The sequence below is a fragment of the Camelus dromedarius genome, chromosome 8 (genome assembly GCF_036321535.1).
Source record: "Camelus dromedarius isolate mCamDro1 chromosome 8, mCamDro1.pat, whole genome shotgun sequence".
Lineage (NCBI taxonomy): Eukaryota > Metazoa > Chordata > Mammalia > Artiodactyla > Camelidae > Camelus > Camelus dromedarius.
In genome coordinates, this window is record NC_087443.1 from 4,953,151 (window position 1) to 4,972,415 (window position 19,265).

The 19,265-nt window shown below is 50.0% G+C and overlaps 1 long non-coding RNA gene and 1 pseudogene across 3 annotated transcripts; one reads left to right on the top strand and one right to left on the bottom strand.

The window, feature by feature from the left end:
* Positions 1–6,471: 6,471 nt before the first annotated feature.
* Positions 6,472–18,919, bottom strand: LOC135321782 (uncharacterized). Of its 3 annotated transcripts, none has more exons than XR_010381826.1 (3): positions 18,795–18,919; positions 15,937–18,601; positions 6,472–7,166 (listed from the first exon to the last, which is right to left on the bottom strand). It is a non-coding gene; the product is annotated as an uncharacterized LOC135321782 (long non-coding RNA). The 3 variants fall into 3 exon arrangements; XR_010381825.1 differs by lacking the exon at positions 6,472–7,166 and adding an exon at positions 9,866–10,002; XR_010381827.1 differs by lacking the exon at positions 6,472–7,166 and adding an exon at positions 10,233–11,600.
* LOC105100458 (small ribosomal subunit protein uS10-like) lies at positions 11,666–12,193 on the top strand (annotated as a pseudogene).
* Positions 18,920–19,265: the final 346 nt, after the last annotated feature.

Sequence of the window (19,265 nt, forward strand, 5' to 3'; positions counted from 1 at the left end):
CACCAAGCCCTGAGAGGGCATTCCCTTTGTGCTTTTGTTGTCACGCCTGGTGACAGAAGTGCCTGGTCACCTGTCAGCTGTGTCCTGGGGGCGTGTCCTGCTCCCTCACTCCCTGCAGGGTGAGACTCACAGTGAAAGCACCGGGCCCCCTTAGACAGTGAGCCTGAGCAGGTAAGGGGCATGGGAGCCTTGGCATCTACCTTTAAGCCTAGTTATGGGGTCCAGGTCTTTCCATCTGGGCGGCAGGACATGCAGGTAGGCCGGGGCTGGGCTCCTGCCCCTTCTGCGGACTCTGACCTCGGCCCCCCTTCTCCTCGGTGTCCCCTGTGCTGCTAGGGTGTGCTCCTGCCCAGGCCAGAGGCAGCCTCCCAGGCAGTGCCCGGAGCAGCAGGAGTGGTACCCCACTCCTCCCAAGAGATCCACCCAAGCGTCTCCTATTCTTTCCTCTCTCATGTCCCTTCCTCAGCACCCCCTTCCCTGTTTGCTTTCCCTTCCCCACTGCACAGGCCCCAGGTCCCCTGACAGTGCTGCCTGGCCCCCGGGGGGCCAAGTGCAGGGTGCTTGCCCAGGACTGCAAAGGGAAGCTCCTCTTTGCTCATCCAAACCCACAGGTGAGCGAAAGCACATGTCCACCCACGTGGTCTGCAAGCTGACAAAAAGAGGAGGTGGGGAAACCCTGTATTAAAAGCTCCAACCTTTAAAAATCACCTCCACTTAGAAGCAAAAAAAGGAACCATTAAAGGGTCTTCGCTGCTCCCTGACACACATCACTGTCTCCCCTCATTGCTTGAGAAGAGCCATCACATCAGTAAAGGGTTCCAAGCAAATGTCATGCTGGGGCCCTAACGGGCACCTGTCAGGTCGCCTGGACGCCACGCATGGGTGGGCTGGACCGCCAGCCAGAAGCGTGGCCGGGAAACCAGAGAGGCAGACAACAGCTTGTGGGCAGCCCCCACATTCTGTACCCTTCTGCTTGGGCTTCTGTAACAAGTGCCACAGGCTGGGGGACTTCTTAACCCATCAGAATTCACTTCTCCCAGTTCTGGAAGCTTAGAAGTCCAAGACCAAGGTGTGGGCCCATTCAGTTCCTGGCTCACAAATGGCCACCTTGTTTCCATGTCCTCACTGGCAGAGAGAGCGAGCGAGCTCTGGTGTCTTCCCTCTTCTCAAAGACACTCATCCCATCACAGGTGCCCCACCCACATGATCTTATCAGAACCTAATGACCTCCCGAAGGCCATCTCCAAATACCATCTCACTGGGGGTTAAGGCGTCAACATCTGAATTTGCAGAGGATGGGGCAGCCCACAGCACCCTCCTCATCTCAGGGGCATCTCTCTAAGCAGATGACCACTCCAGGGCAGGGGCTTGTGGTCCGCATTTTTAACCATCTTCCCATGGGACAGGGCCAACCAGGTGGCATTCAGAATCCCACCAACCTGCCGGTCGGAAAGGGCAGACCACCTCGAGGGAACCTCAGGGAAAACTGACCTTCCTGGACTAAAACTGCTCTTCTGTGCCCAGTCCCAGGGCATCCAGGGGCCCCTACAGCTGTCTGAGTGGGAATGACTAATTCAGAAAGAGAGAAATGACAGTAAAATGGTTGTTTCCATGTGATGACAGCCTTGATGCAAGAACAGGAGCTGAATGCCGACCCCACTGACCCCCCAGAATTGTCCTCCCAAGAGCACACGTGAAGATGGATGGGGTCTGGCTAATTCTGAACCACTTTGAGGATTAGAGGGTCGGTTCCTTAATAATGAGCTGCTGTCCAACTTGCAATTCTCTTTGCTCAAGATAACTTTTTTAGGTCAGCTTTCTTTCTATTTCCACTAACAAACTGTTAATCATGGTGATTTAGTGAGAAATTTTTAATAATTTAAGTCAGAGAAAGCTGACTTAAAAAAAATTGTCTTAAGCAACAGAATTGTGAATCTGTTAGAGACAATCATTTTTTTATTGTTAAGTAAAATACTTATGATCATATAATAGACATGTGGTTGATATGATTTTGAATCACACAGCTAAGGTTTTTTAAAATGCTTCATTGTTCCCTCCCCAAATTCCTCAACTCCCCCAAATGTATGCTGGGAAAATTAACCTTTCCTACTTTGTTTCCTTAGACCTCGAATGTAGATTTTGCTTCCTTTCCGGCCTCAGAAGGATGTGAGCTGGCCCTTTTCCAAGCCCTCATTGTTCCTCAAAGAATCTCTGTCTTGGTGATTATATTCTTTTTGGAATATAATTATGTTCCAGGCTCCCACTCAATCGTTACTTCCTGAGGGTCACAAAGACTCGGGTAATGTTATGGTTTATCCACAATCCACTATAAATGTGTGCGAAATGCCTTAAAGAAAAATATGACAGGAAATTGGCCCACAGAGAAGCTACCCAGAGCACCTGAGACCTGAGCATTATGTCCTCAAAGTGGAATCTTCATTTTACATCTCATTCCCCTAAAGAAGCTGGGTTTTCCATCCATCGCTGTGCACGCCTAGTGGTGGGAACCCACATTCTTCTTCCTGAACCCCAAATCAGAGTCTAGAATTGAAGCTCCTGTACCCAACACCAGCTTATCCTTTAAGCCAGCGTGTCCTGCTTAAATGGGTGGACATCTTCAAAGCTCGAGTTTTCATGTTTCTAAGGGTTGTTTTCATGACAAACGGAGCTAGGAGATTTGGGAGGTGGAGAACAGACAAAGGCTAGACAGAGAATCAGTGTGACCATAAAAAAAAAATCAAATAAAGAAAGAACCATGTGGTGTTTTTAAAGACGAAGAAAAGACATGTGTTCCGTCTGCTCTTTGGCTCCAAGCGTTGCAACTGGAGACGCAAGAATTCCTGAAGGAGCCTGAAAAGTGATTTTCAAATGTTGTTTTGAGATCCATTACTTCACTCGATGGTATTTCAGGGAGCATGCGAGGGCCTGAGAATGCCAGCGTTCTTTGTAAGTCAGGTGCAAGATGGAAAGAAGTTCAGCAAGACGATGGGGGCAGAGGCTCCCTCGGCTAAGAGGTCCGGGAGGAAGGAGGGGGTGGGGGATACCTAAGGGAACTCGCAGAAGAGTGGGAAACGAGAGGAAAACTTTAACTGAAGAACATATGTAGGAAAAGAAATGTAAAGATAGGGTATATTTAACTAAACAACTTAGACAACAAAGACAAATGTCCCCAGAAAGCTAATTCTAACAGGGACGGGTGGTGTAGCTCAAGCGGTAGAGGGACTGCTTAGCACGTGGGAGGTCCTGGGTTCAATCCCCAGTCCCTCCTCTAAAAATAAATAAGTAGAACTAATTACCTCCCCCTCAAAAAATTTTTAAAAAGCTAATTCCAACAAACATAATTCTTAATGACAGACGCCAGAGCTTAGGAATTTTCAGAAGAGGGGCAGGGGCAGAACATCTTAACATGAAAGGTTGGGAGCCACAAGCGGGTCCCTGGTGGGAAGGTGGAGGGGGTGGGGTAGCCCCAGGAGGCCTGGAGCCAGCCCTCCAACCCAAACCATAGCCAAGCTCACCACGGATGGTGACTGCTGCTGGGGTCCTCAAAGGCACACAACAGAGCTCTAGTTTGACTGCCCAGCCTCACCCCCAAATGTTGATCTTCTCAATGAAGCCCACAGTGAACTTCTGATGGTTAAGAAAGCCTTCGATTAAACCTTTTAAGAGGTCTTCCTGAACTTCCCTTCTGCACATACTTCATGTTGTGGGTATGGTGAGTTGGAGATTGTTGACATCAGGGATGGATTCAATTTATTCAGATGAATTTACTCAAAAACCTCATCCTAAAGATCAAATGTGAAGTAAGTGTGAATCAAGAAGTTGAGAAAACATTTGCAGAAGAGGTTTAGATGGACAAACGTGTATTTCTTCCCCTCCTTTATATCACTCCATAGTTTTGGACAAAACTAAGAAAAATCTCCCCAGCCTTCAGTATCTGTGAGGCTACATAATCACCAGGCAAAGGGGATTGTCCTTGCCTCTGATGGACCAAGGAGACCCTTCTACACCCAACTTAGGCCTTACCCGCTGTGTCTAGCCTGATGATGAGTCTCTGTTAATAACACAGAATTTATTTATCCCAAAGAAGGCTCATTTGGAAACATTTAACAGAAATAAAACACTCACTAAGTTGGAGTCCTGGGACCCTAATTGCTGTTGGCTCCTTTGCTGAAGTCTGGCCATGGTGAGAGAGAATCCAGCACAATTCATCTGCCGTCAAGGGAAGAAGGCTCTCGAGAGGGGAGAGAGGCAGGTACAGACAAAGCAACATCCCTGCAAAGCACCTGCTTCTTCCCTTCCTGAGCTGCTGCTCCCAGAATCCACTCTGTCTCCTCCTCCCCCACCCCAATGGGCTAATAAACCTGCAGGAGGGGCTGATTTGAGTTTGCCTTTTATACCTCGTTCTAGAGCCTGTTCTGTATTAGTTCATTTTTAGTGTTTTACTATTTGTTCCTTTAACTGATGGGGGAAAAAAAGGAGGCTAATTACAATCAGAGCTTTGATTCATTAGGTACTTCATGGTACCATATGCTATTCAAATTTTTATCTGCATTATCTTATTTGATATTTCATAACAATCCAGTAAGCTGGGTGCCAGTTCTATTACCAATCTATAGATGAGAAAACTAAAGCTCAGAGAGGTTTAGTTACTTCTCCAGGGTCACACAGCTAGTGGGTGTTAGAGCCCAGATACAAAGCTGCTCAGTCTGACTCCAAAGCCCCCACTTTCTTATCTTCCCTCCATCCCCCAGTATCTCTACTTAACCGCAATGGGAAGTTAATAATCCAAATAGACTTTTCAACATTTATATTTGCTCTTGGAGAAAACTGAAACCCAACACATGAGAGACATCAAAGCACCAGACCCACCCTTGGATTGTTTTGGAAAATCAATGTAAGAGAAAGCATAAAGGCTTTCATGGAACAATTTAGCTAAAAATAAAACACCAAACAGAGGGAAGATTCCCAGGCCCTGGGCAGGAGGGGGATCAGGACAGCAGAGGCAGAGAAAGGCACAAGCCGAGCCTAGGGCCATATGTCACAGATCCTGGTTCATGGGTGCTTCTCACCGGTGCCCTGCCTCTGCCGGTTGTATGTCAGCAACCAGGTTCCAGCGGGGGACAAAGGGAGAAGGCAAAAGGAGAAAGACAAGGGGACTGGCCAGCCACAACTGTCCCTGTGGCACTGTGGCCGGAGTCCTATCACAGAGCCAGCCCTGGATGGGGGCAGGCTTCTCACTGCTGCCACTAGATCAGTGGCTTCTAGGTGGCAGGTGGGGCTCAGGGCTCCGCCGCAGAGACGGTAGATGGTTGAGAGCAGAAGAGGGTGGCTGGGAGGGAATCCAGCAGCTCACAGGATCCCAGGGAGGCCAGGCAGGGCCTCAGGCCCACTTCCCACAGCCACACTGCAGGACCGGGCACTAAAGGCCTGCCTTCCTGCTATGATCAGGGACCTCCTGCCACCAAATCAGAAAGCCAGGGCCATGACTCGGTGCTTTCTCTAGGAGCCCTGCCTGTGAAACCATGCCTCCTTTCCTGCCTCCGTCTCCCCACTGAACTCCATTTCAGGTCAGTGTCATCACGTACCTCTGGTCTGCAGAACAGACATCACGTCCAGAGCCCTCATGCCGAGGGACTGGGAAGGACAGATTGGTTTCCCAGCGTTGGCAGAACTGGAAGACCCGGCAGGAGGCCATCCGAGGGGAGGCTGAGTAAACTGATGGATGAGCCACACACTAGCAAAGAAGCCAAGTATTTTGGCTTCTGAGCTACTGGGGGGTGGTGGCAGCTTGGGGTAAGAAATACACCTTGTTTTCCAGTTTGGAGGACTCAGGACGCAGGCCCATTGTCTGGTGAGCATAGCACGGGGTAGGTGAAGAAAAATTTTAAAAGAAACATGGCCCCGGGCTCCTGTCCTGAAGAGGGGGCTGCACTGTCCTCACTTACTTCATGGCTCCTCAGACCCGGGACCCACCAGAGAGTGCACACGGGCCTGGCCCCAGGGGCTGTCAGTCTAACAAGAATGCCAGGGCCAGACAGAGTGGGCAAAGCCACTTACAGATGGATAAGCTGAGGCCCCTGGAGGCGGCTGGCCCTGCCCAGTGTCCTCTGGGGTAAAGCTGGGACCACCAGCACAGACCCCACCCTCCCAGGAAGGGTGTCTTCTGCCAGCAATGAGCTCCCACAGTGTCCCCGGCTACAGAGCAGCTCCGATTTCCAGAGCCTTCATACTCCAAGTGCCAATTCAAAGAAAGAGCCATTTGACTAGAAATTTTAATTAAAAGCAGTTCAATACCTAGATTTTCAAGAGCACATCAGAGGATGGAGTTTCATGTACAACAAAACTTTTCTTAAATCCTCTTTCCCCATCTCTTCCACTGACCCTCCAAAATGTCTATCCAACGCTCTGCTCCTCTGTTCCCCAAAAAGCCTGTCCCCTCGTCGCCCCACTTGGATGCCTGTGTCTCCTTCCCTGCCTCCTTAATTCCTCATCCCCTCTTCCGCCACATCCTCCAGCCATCCCCTGCTACCTGCCTCCTTAATCCCCCATCACAGTCCTTGGACAGCGGCTAAGTCTTCAGAACGAGTCAGGACTTGCCGAGGCTCCAGGCAAAAGCGGATGTACACATACTTGGCAACTCCTGGCCCCCAGCTGCCCCACCTCCGCCCTGGCCTCTTTGCTGTCAAAATCCTTCAAGTGCTTTCATTACAAAATGTGATGATTTCTGGTGTCGGCCAGACTGGAAGCAGCAGGTGCCCACACTTTAGACCCCCACTGCCCACAGTGACACTCAAAGACTTGAGTTAATTAAATCTGTTTACTGCTTACTCTGTACCTCCGCACAAACGTTAGTTCATACCCTGCGCAGAGATCGAACCCAGGAAATGTTTAAATATAATCTCCTGCCCAACATGACACACGAATCATTTCCATCATGGAAAAAAAAAAAAAACAAAACAGGCAGGAAAACAATAGCACATTGAAACCGGTTATGCAACAGAGCCCGCACGGTCAAAGTCCTGGCACTCAGCTAACACAGGGCGTCCAGGTAAGGGGCCGCCGGCCTGGTGCTGGCTGATGGGTTATGATATGAAGAAGCCTTGTCTTCTCCCTGGGTCTCCCTGTCAGCTGGGGCCCGGAAAGGAGACGCTGCCTCCAGCACCATCCTGCAAAGGCAGAGAACATCCCATTGGTTCCTGATCTCCTGGTGCCAGCGCCCCCACCTTACCCCCGGAACTTGGAGCGGGTGGAGGGAGGTGGTCCCTCCTTGCTTCGCCTCCATCTGCGACTGCTCCACTGTGTCCCATCCCCTCCCTCCTTTACTCCAGCCTCTGCCTTTGCCTCTCTCACCTGGGCAGTAACTCATCTTTCTGGATCTCAGACTGGATCCCCATTACCCCACAACAAAAACCCTTCTTTGGCCAATGAGATGTGATGGACATGATGTGTTTCCCCCCTGGAGCCCCTGGGACCCATGCCTGCCCTGCGGGCTCCTCAGGGCCTCTGGCCACAGTGGCTGGCTACGTTCTAGCTTCTTTGTGAGCCTGGGTCCCCATGTGAAGGCGCCGAGGAGCAGAGCAGCACCCACCCGCGAGGTCCCCACGGCGCCCGTGCACAGCAGTGCTTTGTTCTGGTGAAGCCTCTGGACCTGGGAGCTCTCTGTTCCTGCAGCATAACCTCATTTGCCCTGAGTGATCCGGACATGCAAGCGGCTCTGGGTGTTTCCTTCTTTGGAGAATGTCACGACTTCCTCAAGCTCATGGTTAATGCGCACATTAGAATCCAGAAAATAAAACAGGAAGGCTAAGGGCTAGTATCATATGATAAGAATTTGACTAGCCGTTGTCCCAGGTCCCTGGGAGGGAGGCTGTATTTTTTTTAACTGAAGTATAGGTGGTTTACAGTGTGCTAATTTCCGGTGTATATCAAGGTGATTCAGTTATCATGTACATCTATATTCCTTTTTATATCCTTTTTCATTATAGGCTATTACAAGGTATCGAATATAGTTCCCAGTGCTATACAGTAGGACCTTGTTGTTTATATATTTTTTTTAACTGAAGTATAGTCAATTTACAATGTTGTGTCAATTTCTGGTGTACAGAATAATGTTTCAGTCACACATGTGCATACATATATCCGTGTTCATATTCTTTTTCATTATAAGTTACTACAAGATATTGAATATAGTTCCCTGTGTTATACAGGAGGACCTTGTTGTTTATCTATTTCATAGGTAGTAGTTAGTATCTACAAATCCTGAACTCCCAATTTATTCCTCTACCCCTCCCTTCCCCCATAACCATAAGTTTGTTTTCTATGTCTGTGAGTCTGTTTCTGTTTTGTAAACAAGTTCATTTGTGTCATTTTTTTTAGATTCCACATATAAGTGATATAATGTGGTATTTTTCTTTCTCTTTCTGGCTTGCTTCACTTAGTATGTTGCTGCCAACAGACTCTATTCTATTCTAAATCTAAATTTCCCAGGGAATATGAGTGTCCTCATTATTCATGAGCTCCCTGATCACACCTGAGTTTATGCTAATGAGGTGACTCACGTGACCCTCCCAGACAGTGTCAGGATGGGCTGGTCACGCTGAAAGACCGACCACGTGATTGATTAGAGGGCTGGGGACTGGAGCCTCTGATATGAGCCTAACCTCCTGGCCTCCAGGGAGGGGCGGGGCCTGGATATGGAGTCGTCACATGGCCAGCAAGTCAGCCCATCAGGCAGTGAAACCCCAGTCCAGACTCTGGTCCCTGAAGCTGGGTGGGCTTCCTGGTTGGTGAACGTATCGATGAGCCTTGATTCCATGGGGCGAGAACACTTGGGGACCCTGTGGAACCTGCCCTAAGGACCTCTTCATTTGGCTGCTTCTGATTTGTATCTTTTATAATAAAACAGAAAATGTAAGTTACAGCACATTCCTGAGTTCTGTGCCTCATTCTAGTGACTTATCACACCCAAGGGGATCATGGGAACTGCCCAGATCAGCAGCTGGTCCGTCAGAAATGAAAGCAGTCTTGTTGGAGACCATGCCCTTTAGTGTATGGGGTCCACTCGGACTCCAGGTGGGTGGTGCCAGGAGTGAATTGCAGAAAACCAGTTGGTGTCAGGATCCATAGGAAAATTGGTCAAACAGTGCATCAAGTTGGGAGATCCAGCAGGAGTGAAGTCCCCTGATGATGAGGTGTAGATGAGGAGACGATGAGCCTCTGGAGGGGCAAGGGTGTCTCATTGAAACCCAAGCTAAGTCAGCTTCTTAAATCTATCACAGTCCCATCTCCTTGCAGCCAGAGAGGACCATATTTTTCCCCAGGGACTGGGTTCAGCCTGGCTTCAGTGGCTCTAACAGGGAAAGCCACCGAACGTCTCACCTCCTGGAGGGTGTGGTGTACCTGCAGGGATGGTGAGACCAGCCCTCCCCTCGCCCCAGTCCACTCTATTCTACCCACTTTCTTATTCTGTGCTCCTCGAGGGCCAGATCACAAGCCACAGTTCCCAGGGACAGCAGGTCCCTCAAGTCTCCTCCTAATTTACCTTCTAGGAAACACTAAAAGCTCATTTGAACATCAGGACAGGCCGGGGAAATATGCATGCCTCCTAGGACAGTCCAGTTCTCCTCTGTAAGCTTCAAAAACTGTCTGCCCAAAAGGTGGCCCAGACTGAAAGTGTATCCCCTCAAAAACAGAGCCAGGTGAGAGCACAGACACCACTCACAACCTCAGTCCAGTGTGTGGTGAGCGGGGCCTCGAGCCTGGCCGAGGTCTAGAAAGAGGGGAGCAGGGTTGATGGAAGCAGCACAGCACGGCCCTTGGCCCCCAGACCTTGACCATCTATTTGCAGAAATAAATTTTATAAATGGAAAAAGCACTGCAAGGCAGGACATGATTACATTTCCAAGCGAGCTGGACAGATCGAAAGTCAGTCTGGGGAAGAATTTAAAGAAAGAATTGAGCCTTCAGTAAATGTCACAAGCGATGCAGGTCTTGAATGAGCTCCTGCCAAAGAAAAAGATCTTTTTTTAATTAGTTATTTTCATTGTATATTCTTCACCTACTGAAATTGCATCAAAGCCCACATCCCTGTGTTGTCACAAAACATGTGGACGCCATGGTCAGAACGGCTGGGACCACCATGCTGACCCAGAAGACAGGCTGAGTTCTGGAGGGCGACTTTCCTAAAAAGAAGGCGGACCAGCCAGTCCCCCTGCCATTCAACTCCCCTCCTCTTTGCTCCCTGAGAATCTGCCTTTTGCCTCTTGTGTTAGAGCCTAGAAGGGTACACAAGTTACCCCCAAAACCAGCCCATCGGAGGTCAGGAGCAGAACAGTACTAAGAGGATGCCACCAGCTCCAAAGTGAGTGGGCGGAAGTAAACTGAGGAGACATCCCAGAAATCAGTGCGACCAGGAACAGTGTAGAATTCTCTGGGTGTGGTGAGAATGGAAGTACAACCTGAAAACCTCCTGCCTTCATTTTGTAGGGGAGGGAAATTTTTCCTCCCCTCTTCCAGGTTCTTTCAGCTGGGCTGGTAATTAAATTGACATAAGACAGATTAACGAGAGAAAAACAAATTTAATTCTGCATATGCAGGAGCCCCACAAAGACCATGAGAGGCTCCCTAACAGGCAGGCAATTGAAGCTTCCAGGCCATGCTGAGCTGAGAAGGAGCTAGGGGTCGGGGGCTCCAAAGGGAAGGAAGACAATTCACAGGAACGTGGGAACAACAGATGTTCTCCAGACCAAGCAGAGGCTGGGGGACACAGAGAGGACTTTGAACAAACAGGCCTTGCCAGGTTCTTACCATGAAGGGGCAAAACCCACAAAGGGACCAGCAAGACCGCCCAGGCAGGGCCATCACCTTCCTGCTTTTGCACTTCTGTAAAACTGCTTGCTTCTAGGAAAATGAAACTTACCCCTAAAATTCCATTGATCACTCTCTGTTCCCTCCATCACTAGATCAGGGTTCTCTGCTAAAGGCATCAGCAGGGCTCTGTTCCCATCTCTTCCTTTATTACCTGCACTGGAATGCTCCATTTTCCATCTATCTCCCCAGCTAGAATGGGTGTACCTTGGGGACAGTGTCTGTGACTGCCTCATCTTTATAACCAGCGAACAATGTCTGACGGTTGACAAGTGCTCGGAAAACATTGGTTGCTGCTGTTGCATGTGGACTGCAAATCAGGGGATTGAGTCAGAAACCTGGTAAGTAGGCTGATCTGCACTTAGGGAGCCAGTGGCCCTGAGACCACAAGCAAGGCTGGAGTGTCCACTAGCAGATGAGGCTTCAGGCTGCCACGGACACTTAGTATAGAGCCACCTGCTTACTCAGAGCAGCTCAGAAGCTCAGAGGGGCTGAGTCTACAGCTGGATGGTCATTGTGGTCCCAGGAACATCAGAGCCTGTGGTCATATGGTCAGTGCGGTCCCAGAAGCATCAGAGCATGTGGTCAGATGGTCAATGTGGTCCAGAAGCATCAGAGCCTGTGGTCAGATGGTCACTGTGGTCCCAGGAACATCAAAGCTTGTGGTCAGATGGTCAGTGTGGTCCCAGGAACATCAAAGCATGTGGTTGGATGGGGTTACAGAATGTCACAAGCTAACAATTTCATGAGAACACTCTGTTAGGTCTCCACTATCTGATTAGTACGAAGACCCACTCTTATGATTGGAGGAAGACACGGTCGTGGCTGCTGCAGAACCTCTGCCTGCCGGCTCCTGCCTGACTCATCACTGTTCTCTCTCCCACAGGAACAAGTTGGCCAGGAAGCTGCACTGCAGCCATGGTTTTAAAGATCCCGGAAGACTCCCATGGAGCCAGAAGTGGCAATTTACCAGATTAGAATAACCCTAACCAGCTGCAATGTGAAGTCTGTGGAGAAGGTATGTGCTGACCTGATCAGAGGCACAGATGAAAAGAATCTCAAAGTGATAGGACCGTTCGGATGCCCACCAAGACTCTGAGACTAACTACAAGGAAAGTTCCTTGTGGTGAAGGTTCTAAGACTTGGGGTCATTTTCATGAGGCTCCACAAGTGACTCACTGACTTGCACAGCCCTCGTGAGACTGTTAAACAGATTACTTCCACCAGTATGGAGCCAGGAGTCAAGGCTGAAGTCACCACTGCAGATGCTTCCATCAGCCTTTTTAATAAATTGATCATCAGTTGTTTAAAAAAAAAATCTGGATAGCAAAGTTTACACCAACCATGCTGAAGCCATAAAATCCAAAATTTAAGACTGTCAGTGCAACCATGGCTCTGTCCGTCCTCCACTTCAGAGTGAAGGAGAGATGCTGTGTTCTCTGTGTCTGGACTCACAGCAGGGTATGCACTGCACCCACGCATAGCCACCCTCCGAATGTGCACACAGCCCCCTCCCAGTCATGCTGGGCACAGGCCCTGGGCACTACACAGGCACACGCCCTTACCATCCATCACTGCACCTTGCCAGAGCCTAAATAACACTAAAATTAGATACAAAATGGGATGGGAAGGGAACAGTGAGGAGGGAGAGTCTAAGCAACATCTTTGTGGCTCAGGACAAGGATTTTCCTGTGGGCCTGTGAGCAGGGATGGAAGCATACCATTACAACGTTTTTATACTACACATGGAGAGGTTTACTATCACATAACTATAGACTATGGTAAGTTAAAGATAGATACTATAAGTGCTAAGGCAACAACTAAAACAACTAAAAGAGTAATAAATAATAAACCAACAAAGGAGTTAAAATGGAATAAAAAATACTCAAATAATCTAAAAGAAGTATTCAATTAAAAAAAAAGAATAGGTGGGACAAACGGAAAATACATAGGAAAATAACAGACTTAAACTATATAAAAATTATATTAAATGTGAATTCTACCATTTAAGGAAGAAATAATACCAAATTTAAACAAATTCTTCCAGAAAACTGAAGAGCAGAGACTACTTCCCAGTGCATTCTATAAGACTAGCATTACTCTGAAAACAAAGCCACGTAAAGACATTATAAGAAAGGAAATCTACAGATCATTATCTTTCACAAGCATAGACTTAAAATTCTTAACAAAACTTTAGCAAGTAAAATCCAACAACATATAAAATGGCCAGTGTCAAAAACGATAAGATGATCTCAGTTGGCATGGAAAAAGCATTTGACAAAAACCCAACATCCATTCTTGACAGCAGCCCTCAGCAAACTGGGCACGAAAGAGTATTTCCAGCCTGGCAAAGGTTGTCTATGAAAAAATCTACAACTAATATCACACTTAATGGTGAAAGACTGAATGTTTTGTATAATTGGAATGAGATGCAGGTAGAAGACAAGCTCCTGGCTTGGGGTGCCTTCGGTGACAAACAGCCGTAAGAAATGCAGAGGAAGCTGGCTGCTCTGTACTGCACTGGAAGCCTTTTGAAAAACAAAAATAATAAACTTAGGGCAGCCAACTGCCAATTCAATTTGGGTGGCTGAGCCTGAGAATTTTGAGCCCCTAGGTCCTGAACCCAGTGGACCACCCAATCTTCCTTTCTAGAAAAGAGTATCGCTTTGCCTGGAAATTAAGCATGAAAAGACCTTCCTGAAGCAGGTGATTTGCATGGTGGTGATGCTTGTTCTCAAGCTTTGCCCATACCTCCCCTCACTGATTCCAGGACAAAAGCCACCTGAAGAGGAAAAAGTAGCCCCTGCCCCAGAACGTAGTTTGCATGTTAAGGGAACTGCAGCCCTGGCTAATCAATACAGCCAAGAAGGAAAACATGCGGAAATAATTTTGAAGATGTTGGCACAGGAGTGGGGAGACGCACGCTGGGTAGGGCAGAGCGTACTTGACATGGGAGCCCTCATGTGGAACTTCAGGTCCAACGTTCTAACAACGACGCCTAGGAGCCAGACCTAGGAGTCTACTGAGATGCCTCCTTGAAGATTTGACAGAAAGAAAACCTATATTTAATGAGGTAGAGAGACCAACTTCTTTGTCATAGTAGCGAGAAGAGGGTCAGTCGGCTCAGGGAGGTAAGGAGGTGAGAGGGGATGCCATCCCTCCATCCCTGTCTATATACCCTGAGACCCTCCACTAAGATAACAAGGGATACACTGCGCATGGCTATCCTGACATCTCTGAAAAGCCTAGAGAGGGCTGCACTTTTTAGGGCAGGGTTGACAGTGAGAGATGATGTCATAGAATTGGCCTCCTTCATCTCAGTGAGGATAATGTAATGAGAGAATCACAGAGGCCAGGGGGCACTCAAATTTCCAAAAAAATATATACTGGATGTGATGACCCAAGACAAGACTAGCAGTCAAGGCGCTGCTGGCGCTTGACCTGTAGGGCTGTGTGGTGATGGCTCCTCCACCACGGTGTCGTCAGACACAAAATAGACAGAGAGCCAGGTAGGGTGCCACTCAACTTGTACAAAAAGGATTGAGAGCTGGCCCTTCACTCAGTGATCAGATTTAAATCATTCACGGATCTAGTGCCTACTGACCAAAGGCGAGCCTGGATGCCCTGGAGGGAAGACTCTGCAGCGCCCTGCAACCATCTGTAGTAAATTTCCCCCATCCTTTCCCAGAGTGACCAGAGGTCACCTGCCAAAGTCACCAAACCCTGGGGAAGGGGTCTAGGCAGACTCTTCCTGAACTATTAGATATGGGTCTGGGCTGACACCAATCTCTGGGTAGCTGAAAAGCCATCACAATCATCCAGTTAGAGTTGAGAAATATATGAAGACCAGGTGACAAATAGACTATTTCCCCAATTCACCTCTGCCTGCAGAGAACACTGCCCAGAGTAAAGGACAACTTACTGCAACTTGCCCTTCCCATCACTAAGAAACACAGCGCGTGGCAGGGCTCTTTGGGTTTTAGAGGCAGTCTACGTGGCACTGAGAATACTCCCCTGAGCCATTTGTCAGGTGACATAGAAGGCTACCAGTCTGAAGTGAGTCACTGAGTAAGAGGGTCCAGGCTGCTTGGGTCATATAACCCACCAGACCCCTGAAGATGCCCTGGCGCTGGAAGTATCTTTGGTGGGCAAAACCACCATGTGGGGCCTCAGGAAGTTCCCAGCAGGAAGGTCACAGCACAGATCTCTCAGCCTGAGAGTTCTGGGACAAGGCCTTTGCCTGTCTTTGGCTGAAGACGATGCCCTGCAGTAACCCCAGTGAGCAGTCCAGACCACGTCCCGGAACTTCTTGGGGGCCACCAAAGGTTAGGGACTGGAAGAGCCTTTAGAATTGAACCTGGTATCTCCATCAGATCCTGCCCCCAATCCTGCTCGGCTTCCCTGAGCTGAGTGCTGACTTCAAGCAGACATGAACTTGAATCCTGGCTCTGCCTCTTAGCGGTGGTTACTTAACCTCCCTGGGCCTCTCTCTGTTTCCTCACCCGGGAGGTAAAAATGAGGTCATCCATCTCCCAGAGCCCCAAAGACTCCTGCCACTTCTTTGTCCCCAGGGCTGACTTCCAAGGGGCCGTGTTTGTGATCCATCATGATTTTGTTAACCTGCCAGTTTTGACTTAAGCTTCATTGGGATTTTAAACTCGCAGGGGCAGAGCTCCCGGCTGTTCAGCTGCCTTTGTATTCCACTGAGGGCAGGACCTCAAGCCCGCTTGTTGGAGGAACAGGCCGACTCTGTGGTCCCTGCACCAGCCCCCTTGTCACCAGGCATTATCTCAGCGGCCACAGACCCATCAGGGAAATCTGCCCTTCAGCCCGTGCCAGGCCGTCCCGCCCCAGACTTTCAAATCAGGCCATTACCAGCCTGGGAGCTCAGTTGTTCGTCACTGGGCTTCAGAGTCCCAGCCCTTATCTAATCAACACACAAGCCCAGTGACTCAGCCTGGATTTACATAACCCCTTCCCTCTCCCAGCCCTCCATCCTCCAGCTGCTTCCCTGGGCACAAAGCTCTGGTTTCACTTAATCCACTGTGGCCCTGGTAACAATCCACTCACCGGTCTGTGTCAGCAGGACTGTGAGGTGCAGAAAAGACAGCACTGAGGTCTTCCTGCTGGAGCTGGGCCGGCGGAACGAGCTTCCTCCCCGAGGCCACTGGAGACAGCTCGTCCACGCAAAGTCACCCCCTTGGTGTCCGGAACTCACATGCTTGGGTTCCTTATCAAGCTCTGTCTCCCTGAGGACTGAATGCACGATGGGTGAGCAGGTCACCTGCTCCCACGGGCTCTTCCCCCACATGTGCACCTCACCGTGGGCAGGCAGCAAGCAGCTGGGGCTGGCTGTGCATCAGCTTTCAACTCCACACCCAGCCCTTCGCACGCAGCGTCTTCTCTAACCTTGACCCCAGCCCTGCCAAGTGTTGTTACTCCTATTTTACAGATGGGGAAACTGAGGCTGGGTAACTTGGCCTTGTGAGACAGGAGGGAAGGGGGCCGGGCACAACCCTTAAAAGAATAATAGAGCAATTAGCAGCAAGAGGACAGAAGATTCAACTCCCAGTAGAACTTGAGCTTCACTATCTGCTCACTGTAACACATTAGCTGCTAAAGGACACCCCCACAGGTGCCAGGGCAGTTTCAAGGCTGCCCATTAAACGTCAAATGTGGGAGGTGGCCCAGTTCCCGGGAATCCAGCCCCTTCCCCAAAGTAGTTGGAATAATCTTCCCACTTTTTAGCATATGAAGACCCCACACCTCGGGGTCTCATTTTTCCCAGTCGACCCCATGCTCTGAGGCTGCCGCTCTCCCTTCCGAGTAAGGTAGCCCTCATTCTCTCGGCCCTTTTCTTGCCTGTTGAGACGACCTGTCTATGGAGTAAGTATCTCTCTGAATAAATCTACTCTTACTCTACTATGGCTCGCTCTTGAATTCTTTCCTGCGTGAAGCCAAGGACCCTCACTTGGGGATGCGCCCCACCACGTCTCTTCCGAGACCTGGGAAATGGCCATCCTCTCATGCCGCATTTTTCCTGTATCACTTGGACAGACAGGCGGTGAGTGGCAAATCCACTCTGACTGTAAAACTCGTGCTGGGTGGCTTGGCTGGGCAGCGCTGCCCCAGCTCAGCTCCATACAGCTCTCTGGGTTCCACCCCCTGGAGATCCTGATTCAAGAGATTTGCGGTGGGCCTTGGAAATCTGCCTTTTCAAGCCACTACACATAATTCTGCTGCATCACTAAGGCTGGCAATGCCTGATTTGACGAGCCCCAAGTTTCCTCCCATCTTTGTAAGTTCTGATTTTGAGAGATTTTAATCAGAAAGGGCACGTTGGAGGCCCCACCCCCCTTCTCCCTGGTGACCATACCCATGTGTTCTCCTGTGCCCTCTCAGCAGTCCTCCGTGTCAAGTCAGGAGACAGGCTTCACAGAAGGACGACAGACATCTCTGGCTCTGGACACCAGTGCCAGCTTCCTTCTGAAGCTCTAGGCCTGCACATGCCCCTGAGGGGAGGGGACCTAGGCTGTTACCTCCACAGCCCCCAAAGATGAGGACTGAGGTCAAAGGGCTGGTGGTGGTGCCGGGACTGGGGCAGGACATAATTTACAAATTTACAACATGAGTTTGTCACTTACCAACATATCTTCTGAGCCTAAAAAGCAGGACGGAGACATTTCTGCTCAGGATAACACCCCTCTAGTCTTACCCCATTAGACTGGGCTAATCTCGGGCACAATCTACAGAGAGGGCTGAAGATGAAAACCATGAAAATGGGAACTTTGGGAGATGCCCTTAATCTGGGGTCCCATCCTGTAGTACACCGCAACAAACTGCCTGCAATCAGCACTTGTCAAGTTCAGAGGTGACAGATCTCCCTGCTGGGGGGTGGAGGAGGCTATGGGGGACTCAGCTCGGGGAGAACCTGTAAGAGCAGCTGGGAGATCCTCGGAGCTCCCTCCTCCAAAGCTCCCTGTGGGCACAAGCGAGTGGGGGTCTCTACACACAGCAACGGCCTCTGATCTGGCCAGTCCGCCGGGCCACGGTCAGCCAGACCACACCGCTGGGATGAAGACAGGAAATCTCAGTGGAGTCCACCTGTGCCAGGCATGCTGACCAGAAGAGGCTCGTGGTGCCCAGGGATGAAGCTGGCCTCCAAGGAGGAACAGCGCCGCTGGGCAATGATTGGCTTCAAAATCACGAGCACAGGAACTAAAGCCGGAGCATCGGTGCGGGTAAGAGGGTCCTCTTTGCGGACTCGCTCTCCTCCACGAGGCATGAGCCGTAAGGATGCTGAGAAGGCGGGCGCTCTCGCAGGCATGCGCACACGCGTCCTCCCACTCTGCTCGCCCCCCACCCCATCTGCTCACGTTCTCACTCGCTCCCTGCTTGCTCCTTCTTTCTGTCTCTTTTGTCTGTAAGTGGGGGACCACAGAAGAAGTGGGTCTTTCCCTTGTCCCTCCCCGGATAACCCAGAAGAAGTCTAGTGGGACAGGAAGGAGGCTGTGCAGACTGGCCGTCTGTGCAGTAGAATGCCCTCCTGCTCCCTGTGACGTAGCAAGTCCCAGAGGATGGCACAGAGGAGGCCAGGGCCGAGGTCTTGACTCGCCACGGAGCGAACTTTCGCTTGGAACTGCTCTTGGCGTTCATCTCCCGCAGGAAGCTCACAGACTCATAGGCTGAAGGCAGTCCTGGGCCCTGTGCTCCCGGGCATCGGTTGCTTTAATTTCTGAACACACATGAAAGAATGTCTTTTAACTCATGACTTTGCACAGTCACAATATAAGGTGAATAGAATTGAATTCATTCTATGGTACAAAATATCAGCAGGTTATTCAACAGTTCAGTTAAATACAGACATCTAGATACACATGACCTTGAAGTCCTGCACTCACAGAGCTACACCGTGAGCCTGTTCCTACCTTCCACCCCTGGTCCTCAGCCCTGGCCCCGCCCTGGTTGGTCCAGCTGCTTCACTTTTGTCGCCTGGCTGTGTCCTCCGCCTGCGTGTCCTGAGCTAGTCCAGACTAGCCTCTGTCAGGCTTGTCTCCTCCCCCCGAGTCAGCAGGGCCAGGCTGACTGCAAAGATCACTCAGTTCTTTGTTGTCCTCACTCAGAGTTCAGCTGTAAAAGTACAGAACCTTCCTACATAAGCACGCTGCGTCCTCAAAGCCGATCACTGTCTAGCTGCTGGTGGCTCTGCCTGCCTTTGCAAAGGAGTTTAGCACACGTTCCGTGAACCCCCATGGCATGCCCGCCGCTGGAGGAAAGCCCGTGGCTGACCCGGGTGGTGGTCAGAAGAGGTGTACGGAGCTTGCGGGCACCCAGAAGGGCAAAGTGCCTCTCCTACCAGCGTCTCCTGTGTGTCCACCGAAGCCTTCCTCTCTGTGATG